The sequence below is a fragment of the Dermacentor variabilis genome, chromosome 7 (genome assembly GCF_050947875.1).
Source record: "Dermacentor variabilis isolate Ectoservices chromosome 7, ASM5094787v1, whole genome shotgun sequence".
In the NCBI taxonomy this organism is placed as follows: Eukaryota; Metazoa; Arthropoda; class Arachnida; order Ixodida; family Ixodidae; genus Dermacentor; species Dermacentor variabilis.
Window position 1 is genome coordinate 61,313,696 of NC_134574.1, and position 9,294 is coordinate 61,322,989.

Consider the following 9,294-nt stretch of genomic DNA (forward strand, 5'->3'; position numbering starts at 1 on the left):
GTTAGAATAAACAAGTTGTTTTGTTGTTACCAGTCGACTCATGCTTTGCCGGGACCTTCGGATGCTTCCAGTTGTACCCCAGGCCGCCAGGCCAACGCTACCCTTGGGGCTTGCGACCCAGGTGCAACAACGGGCGTCAGCGCCGAGTTCGCAACAACTCGTACCAGCGGTGCGATTACAACAACTGTCTGCCAGCGGTGAGATCGCGACAACGGAGGCCAGCAGCGAAGATATGCAGTTGACTGTATGCTGAGCAGCTGAACAACGATCCGGGAGCAGTGCAACGAGCCCTGTGTGATGACTGGTTGCCTGCAGCGGAACGACTGCGCTGAATTCTTGGCTGCGAGGTTTGGCGAGTGCGGGACTTTCTTCTTCTGAGCTTTGCCAGGCTTTTGTTAGTGTCAGAAACAGAGCTGGTAATTGTGGTTGTCGTTGCTGCCGGGTTAGTTTGCGGCAAGACAATAATAGGCAGTAGAGAAAGCAGCATTCAGAGTAGCCATGGATTTGAAGTCGTTGCGCAAACCGAAATTGCTGGAGCTTGCAAGAGATTTGGGTCTGGATGTCTCAGACAAACTCAGAAAACCAGAACTGCTGAGGGCTATTCTTGAGTTAGAAGCTGAGGATGACGAGCTGTCGGAATGCCTTGAGACCATTGAGGAGAGGGAGACTGCAAAAAGACAGGAGCGCGAACTTAAAGAGCAAAAAGAGAAACAGGAGCGCGAACTTAAAGAACAGAAAGAGAAAGAAGAGCGTGAACGTAAAGAAGAGAAAGAAAAAGAAGAGCGTCAACACGCTTTGGAAATGAAGCGTCTCGAGATAGAGATGGAACGCGCTCGTAATGGAAGTCAGGCACACGGTGCAGGAGAACGAGTATTGCTCAAAATGACTGACCTGATGCGGCCGTTTAAGCTTGGAGAGGACATTGGTTTGTTCCTGGTTAACTTTGAGCGAACGTGCGAGAAGCAGGGGTTCTCTCGGGAAACGTGGCCACAGCGCTTGCTCACTTTGTTACCCGGCGAGGCGGCCGACGTAGTCGCTCGCTTGAATAGAGAGGAGGCAGAGGATTTCGACAAAGTGAAATCGAGTCTGCTAAAGAAGTACAGGCTGTCAGCGGAGGCGTTCCGTCGGAAGTTTCGGGAAAATGAGAAAGGCAAAAGTGAGTCATATACAGAGTTTGCGTACAGGCTTATGTCAAACATGCAGGAGTGGCTCAAAGAAGAGAAAGCGTTTGGTGACCACGATAAAGTTCTGCAGTGCTTCGGGCTGGAACAGTTTTATAGTCGGTTACCTGAGAACGTGCGGTACTGGGTCTTGGATAGGCCAGACGTTTGTACGGTGGCTAAAGCCGCTGAGCTAGCCGAGGAGTTTGTGACGCGTCGGGCTCGCGGAGCTAAGGACGGTCAAAAGGGTGAGTTTGGCTCGAAGTTTGAGAGGCCGAAGTTCACACCCATGAGAGCAAAGGGGAACACACGTAGTGCGGATGCGAGTGAAAGCAGTGCGACCGAACCTAAGGAGACGGCGGCAGCCGAAGCCGAACGCAGAAAGCGGTTCGAGACGAGGCAAGCGCGCGTTTGTTATACGTGCCAGAAGCAGGGTCACTTTTCGGCGCAGTGTCCGGAAACAAAACCAAAAGTTGTGTTTTTGTCAATATGCAGCACTGACGAGAACATGAAGCTTCTCGAGCCTTACATGCGAGACCTCCTCGTGAACGGGAAAGAGTGCCGAGTGCTTCGCGATTCCGCAGCTACGATGGATGTAGTTCACCCCTCCTACGTAGAACCCGATATGTTCACGGGCGAGTGCGCATGGATCAAGCAAGCCGTGGAAGCTCATAGTGTGTGTCTGCCCGTAGCAAAAGTGCTTATTGAAGGACCTTTCGGAGCGCTTGAGACGGAGGCGGCAGTGTCATCTATGCTGCCCCCCCCAGTACCCGTACCTATTTTCAAACAGGTCCGATCACCTCCTGCGCGAGAAGGGGCTTTTGTTTGGTGAGGCTAGCGTTCAGGCCTTAACCAGATCGAAGGTTCGGGAGCTCGCTGCAAAGGCGGTAGTTGCGGGGCCGACGTTGGCGAACAATGAGAAAGGGTCAGAGGCGCAGCAAGCCGATATTCAGAGCACGCCCGAACTGAATAAAATTGAGTCTGTAACGTTAAAGGCACCAGATACTGGAGAGGAAAATCCCGATGCGGGAAAGTTAGAAGAGCTATCTGCAGATTTGCTCATCGCGCCTACGTCAGACGGACTTAATAGGTTGCTAAAAGTCAGCCGGTCGGCTTTGATAGCCGAGCAAAAAAAGGATGGCAGCCTAGAAAACGTACGCTGCATTGTCAAGGAAGGTATCGCCAAGAAAAATGCTCGCTTTGTGGAAAGAGGTGGAGTCCTGTACCGGAAGTATCTAGACCGCAGAGGAGTGGAGTTCGATCAGCTGATCGTGCCTCAATGCTATCGTCAGGATCTGTTGCGCTTGTCGCACGGGGGTTCGTGGTCCGGACACCTAGGAGTTAAGAAAACTAAGGACCGTCTCTTGCAAGAGTACTATTGGCCAGGGTGTTTTCGGGACGCAGACCATTTCGTGAGGACATGTGACACCTGTCAGCGGGTGGGCAAACCAGGGGACAAATCGAGGGCGCCGTTGAGATTGGTACCTATCATTACGGAGCCTTTTAGACGGCTCGTTATTGATACAGTGGGACCTCTGCCGGTAACAGCCACGGGGTACAGACACATTTTGACTGTGATCTGCCCAGCGACAAAGTTCCCTGAAGCAGTGCCGCTTAAAGAACTCAGCTCAGTTGAGATAGTCAATGCACTACTGTCCATATTTGCGCGAGTTGGTTTTCCTGCGGAAATCCAATCAGATCAGGGCACAGTGTTTACTAGCGCTTTGACGACAACTTTTCTCGAAAGGTGTGGGGTAAAGCTGTTACACAGCTCAGTGTACCACCCACAGTCTAATTCCGTTGAGAAGCTCCACTCCGTCATGAAGCGCGTGTTGAGAGCATTGTGTTTTGAACATCAAACTGACTGGGAGCTGTGTCTGCCTGGGGTGATGTTTGCATTACGGACCGCGCCGCATGCGGCTACGGGGTTTTCGCCAGCTGAGCTGGTGTACGGTCGCTCGCTTCGGTCTCCGCTTCGCATGCTTCGAGAATCGTGGGAAGGCAGGGGCGACGACCCAGTCGTGGTGGAGTACGTGCTTAAGCTCCTCGAACGCTTAAGAAGGGCACAGGAGTTGTCAGGTGAAGCAATGGCAAAGGCCCAGCAGAGGGCCAAGGTTTATTATGATCGGACCGCCAGGGCCCGTCGTTTTGAGGTGGGCGATGAGGTCATGATATTGCGCACATCGCTAAAAAACAAACTAGACGTGCAGTGGGAGGGCCCAGCACGAATTGTTCAGAAACTGTCAGACGTCAACTACGTGGTGAGTCTGCCAGGAAAGCGGAAAGCACAGCAAGTTTACCACTGTAATCTGCTCAAACCTTATAGACAAAGGGAAGCAGTAGTGTGCATGATGGTAAACGTTCCCGAAGAGCTTCCGGTCGAGCTTCCGGGACTAGGCTCAGTGACGATCAGGAAAGACACCGATCAGGTCATTAGTGACTTAGTCGGTGGAGCATCGCTGTCGCCTGAGCAGAAAACCGAACTACACCAGCTATTACAAGAGTTTCAAGGTCTGTTCTCTGAGAGGCCTGGTAGGACTTCTGTCCTTACTCATGATATAGAACTTACCTCCCCAGAGCCAGTACGATCCAAGGCGTATCGGGTGTCACCCCGCCAGAGCGATATTATGGAGGCTGAGGTAAAGAAAATGCTACAGCTCGGTGTTATTGAGGCAGGTGAGAGTGATTATACCTCCCCTTTGATTTTAGTTGAGGTACCGGGCAAGGAACCTCGTCCTTGCGTCGACTACCGCAGGCTTAATTCCATCACTAAGGATCAAATTTATCCGATCCCTAACATCGAGGAGCGCCTTGAGAAAGTTAGTAGCGCTCAGTTTATTTCCACCCTAGATCTTGTCAGGGGTTATTGGCAGGTTCCACTTACAGAAGAGGCTAGTAGGTATGCGGCGTTCATTTCACCAATGGGAACATTCCGTCCTAAAGTGTTGAGTTTTGGTTTGAAGAACGCGCCATACTGCTTTTCAAGCCTCATGGATAAAGTGTTGCGGGGACAGCAAGAATTCGCTTTACCGTATCTAGACGACGTGGCGATATTCTCCGCATCCTGGTCTGAGCATATGGCACACTTGCGGGCAGTGCTAACCCGCCTGCGCGAAGCGGGCTTGACAGTCAAGGCTCCCAAGTGCCAGTTAGCCCAGGCCGAGGTTGTCTACCTCGGTCACGTGATTGGTCAGGGTCGTCGCCGCCCCTCTGAAATAAAGGTGGCCGCTGTGCGAGACTTCCCGCAACCGCGCACAAAGACCGATATTCGGTCGTTCTTAGGTGTCGCCGGCTACTATCAGAGGTACAATCCCCAGGTACTTTGATATCGCGGCTCCCCTGACGGATGCTCTAAGAAAGACAGAGCCGCAAACAGTCGTCTGGGACGAGACAAAGAAAAGAGCTTTTAGCGCCCTAAAGAGCGCCCTAACAAGCCAGCCTGTGCTACGATCGCCAGACTACACAAAGGGGTTCGTAGTTCAGTGCGATGCTAGTGAGCGAGGCATGGGCGTTGTACTGTGCCAACGGGAAAATGGAGAAGTAGAACACCCCGTCCTGTATGCTAGTCGTAAGCTGACCAGTCGTGAGCAGGCGTACAGTGCCACCGAGAAAGAGTGTGCGTGTCCCGTGTGGGCCGTTCAGAAATTGTCATGCTATCTAGCCGGCTCAAGGTTTATCATTGAGACGGAGCACTGCCCTCTCCAATGGCTGCAGACCATCTCTCCCAAAAATGGCCGCCTCCTGCGCTGGAGCCTCGCTTTGCAACAATATTCCTTTGAGGTGCGTTACAAAAAGGGGAGTCTCAACGGTAACGCCGATGGCTTAAGTCGAAGCCCCTAACGTAGGAATCAGCCTCAAAATTGTTTGTTACTGATGTTTTTCTTCCTGAGGCAGGATTTTTAACATATTGCTTTTGTTTAGTGTTTCAAAGTGATGACATGCTTTCTAGTGCAATTTTCCAATTTGTGGACGCGTTCTGAGTGCTGCTAGACTACTGTAAGGAACTAGGCAGTGGTATAGAAGGGGAAAGAGCCTGGCAGGGCTTAGTGAGGGTTGTGCCGTGCTTGCTGACTAAGCGGTTGAGTTTCAGCGTAGTTCTAACGCTTGCCGGGAACGAGAACAAAAATGTGAACTCTCCCGAAGTCACTTTGCAGTGTCCCGTGCGAACCTGAACGAGAGAACGAGGCCTTCTCTGTGCGCTGCGCTCAAGAAACGTCGAGGGACGCCCGACTTCGGTTATGAGCATCATCGAGCGACATCCCTCCGGACAGCGGATGCAGTCCCCTGTCCATCGGGATCTCCTTCCCCCGGCGGGGCGGTCTGTTACGTTTCGCCTACGACGCGCGGTAAAGCCGGCGCGGATGCAACGGACGCCGGGGCTTCGTTCAAAGCGGCACACATTTTGGCCCGTTCGGCGCCGCCGCTACGCCTCCCCGCCAAGCGCGTCCAGGCATGTTCCAATGCCACGTGTCTTCATGTGCATGTTGGTGCCCACGCTTGTCGAAGCGCGGCAGCCGGGGAGAGGAGCTCCCAACAACTGTGAAGCGAGGGGGTCTGACAGGCGCCGACACGACGGATGCGTCCACCTTCTCTTCCCATTGTGCCCCAGCGGCGCCGACACGACTTATAAGCCACCTTATCCCATTGTTCCCGAGCGGCACAGTCACGTGCTCGTCTATAGAGGGGTTCCTTCTTGCCCTCAACTGCGAGAGTATAAAAGCAGCTGCCCCCGGACGCCAAAAGAGGGCTCCGATTTCTTCTGTTGAGTAACGTGCACTCCCGTCTCTCTATTTCGGTCAACCTGACCGCCAACTCTTTGCGATGTTAGAATAAACAAGTTGTTTTGTTGTTACCAGTCGACTCATGCTTTGCCGGGACCTTCGGATGCTTCCAGTTGTACCCCAGGCCGCCAGGCCAACGCTACCCTTGGGGCTTGCGACCCAGGTGCAACAACGGGCGTCAGCGCCGAGTTCCCAACAACTCGTACCAGCGGTGCGATTACAACAGTTTCTGCGTCGATTATCGTCGACTGAACAAGATCACGAAGAAAGACGTATACCCACTTCCGCGGATAGACGACGCATTGGATCGGCTCTGCAACGCTAAATACTTCTCGTCGATGGACCTCAAGTCTGGCTACTGGCAAATAGAAGTCGACGAGAGAGATCGCGAAAAGACCGCATTCATCACGCCAGACGGCCTCTACGAGTTCAAGGTCATGCCATTCGGACTGTGCTCGGCGCCTGCAACGTTTCAGCGCGTCATAGACACGGTGTTAGCAGGATTGAAGTGGCAGACGTGTCTTGTTTACTTGGATGACGTCGTTGTAATCGCCGAAAATTTCGACGACCACCTTAGGCGGCTTGCGACAGTATTAGAGGCTATCAAATCATCAGGGCTCACTCTGAAGCCGGAAAAGTGCCGCTTCGCTTACGATGAGCTTCTGTTCCTAGGCCATGTCATCAGCAAATCCGGAGTACGCCCCGACCCGCAAAAGACGAGCAAAAGAGTGCTACTGTAAGTCCAGATAAACGCTAACAATATCCACGCGATTTGTGTTCTGAAGAACATATAGTTTTTTTTTTTCAAAATCTTGGTCCAAGTTAGCTGGGACATCGTGTATATATGGCGCACAGCAACGCATCAAGGAAACACCTCTCGCTGTGTGTTCCTTGTACTGGCATACAAATAGCAGTGGTGCACGCATTGCAAGCTAATGTTTAACATAACACACCAGGTTCGTGTTAGACTACACATTTAAGAAATTAAGCTTTCGCCGTCAACATCACCGCTAATTATCGTCACTCGAAGATCAGCACACAAAGCTTCGCTTACATCGTTTCCTACAGTGCGTGGGATCGGCATATTTTTTTTCTTTTTTGCATTCACTTGGCATTTGGTGTTCGAAACCTTTAAAACGCCAATAGCCGACAGCTGATCGAACTGATAGAACTGATAGCGCTGGTATAGCATGCCCTCACAGTGAAAGCGGCAGCAGAAAGGCTACTCCCTATTGTATATTGACGGTCCGCGCGGAATCAGCGGGATTCAGCTCGATGTGAATGCAACCAGACGGTCACGCGACAAGCTGCTCCGAAGTTAAAACTGTGGCTACAAGGGATCGCCACCCATTTCAGGGGAGTTTCGAGACAGCGTGGGCCGCGTTTCGTGTGTGTTGCAAGTACTCTTTGTAGACCAAACTCCGTCTGTTACAGTGTGTCATTGCTAAAGGAATAAACGACACGATAAGCTTTAACGTGCTTCTGAATCAATGTGCCCGTCCTTCTCCGAAGTCGAAATATTTAGTTTGTACCAGACTTTGACCAGAAATGTTTAGGCAGATCACATACGACCACCGCTACTTAGTTTTCCTCTGGCATGCTAAGCGCACATGGTAACGATGGTTAGTGTCAGCTTGTGCTTTAGTAAGGTCATGTCGGGTCCTCACAGCGTAAAGAATCAACAAATTTACACGGCGCCTTCGACGCGTAATGCCTTTCCTGACAGCTTTGCTGCTTTCCGGTCGTTTCAGGACTTTGTACCCGTGCACTGCGTTTCTAGCCGTGCGGTCTACTATGTCCGGCCAGGCACCAGCAGGCAAGGCGTCTAAGACTACCCAGCGGCAGTCTCGATCGTCGCGGGCTGGTCTTCACTTCCCGGTGGGTCGCATTCACCGCCTGATGAGCCAGGGCAACTATGCAGATTGCATAGGCATCGGCGCCCCGGCCAACATGGCGGCATGGTTGGAGTACCTGACGGCTGAAGTGCTCGAGCTGGCTGGAACCGCGGCTCGCGACAACCACAAGACACGCGTCGCAGCTGGCCGTGCGTAACGACGAGGAGGTTAGCAAGTTGCTGTCGGACGTCACTATATCCGGGGGTGGCGTGTTGCCCAACATTCCACAGGAGCTGCTCCCGAAGAAGACCGGCGCAAGTCAGCGGCAGCGGAATGGCCACAAAGGGGCCGATGCGGGCGGTGGAAGCAAGACGTGACGGGTCTCATCCCACTCGCCGTCGTACGGTGCCGACAATGTAAATAAATTGGTTATACTACTAGCTTTTCGTCTTCGCTAAGTTTCTGTTGCATTTGCGATGTCACCTACGCAGAAACGAGCGTGCGCGAGCGGTCGAGGTTCTTCCCGGAAGTCTCTAAAGTCTCTAATGGCGGAATGTCCAGAATAGCGCCCCGAGTGCTCCTCTTGTTGAATTTCTGTCTCTATGGCCAAACGCATTACTCCACTTCCGGGAAGAACCTCGACCGCTCGCGCACGCTCGTTTCTGCGTAGGTGACATCGCAAATGCAACAGAAACTTAGCGAAGACGAAAAGCTAGTAGTATAACCAATTTATTTACATTGTCGGCACCGTACGACGGTGAGTGGGATGAGACCCGTCACGTCTTGCTTCCACCGCCCGCATCGGCCCCTTTGTGGCCATTCCGCTGCCGCTGACTTGCGCCGGTCTTCTTCGGGAGCAGCTCCTGTGGAATGTTGGGCAACACGCCACCCCCGGATATAGTGACGTCCGACAGCAACTTGCTAACCTCCTCGTCGTTACGCACGGCCAGCTGCGACGCGTGTCTTGTGGTTGTCGCGAGCCGCGGTTCCAGCCAGCTCGAGCACTTCAGCCGTCAGGTACTCCAACCATGCCGCCATGTTGGCCGGGGCGCCGATGCCTATGCAATCTGCATAGTGAAGACCAGCCCGCGACGATCGAGACTGCCGCTGGGTAGTCTTAGACGCCTTGCCTGCTGGTGCCTGGCCGGACATAGTAGACCGCACGGCTAGAAACGCAGTGCACGGGTACAAAGTCCTGAAACGACCGGAAAGCAGCAAAGCTGTCAGGAAAGGCATTACGCGTCGAAGGCCCCGTGTAAATTTGTTGATTCTTTACGCTGTGAGGACCCGACATGACCTTACTAAAGCACAAGCTGACACTAACCATCGTTACCATGTGCGCTTAGCATGCCAGAGGAAAACTAAGTAGCGGTGGTCGTATGTGATCTGCCTAAACATTTCTGGTCAAAGTCTGGTACAAACTAAATATTTCGACTACGGAAAAGGACGGGCACATTGATTGACAAGCACGTTAAAGCTTATCGTGTCGTTTATTCCTTTAGCAATGGCACACTGTAA

At 52.6% G+C, this 9,294-nt stretch overlaps 2 pseudogenes; one reads left to right on the forward strand and one right to left on the reverse strand.

Annotated features, from left to right (window-relative positions):
• Positions 1-7,735: 7,735 nt before the first annotated feature.
• Positions 7,736-8,153, forward strand: LOC142588662 (histone H2A-like; annotated as a pseudogene).
• A 399-nt stretch (positions 8,154-8,552) lies between these two features.
• LOC142588663 (histone H2A-like) lies at positions 8,553-8,928 on the reverse strand (annotated as a pseudogene).
• Between the last annotated feature and the right edge of the window lie 366 nt (positions 8,929-9,294).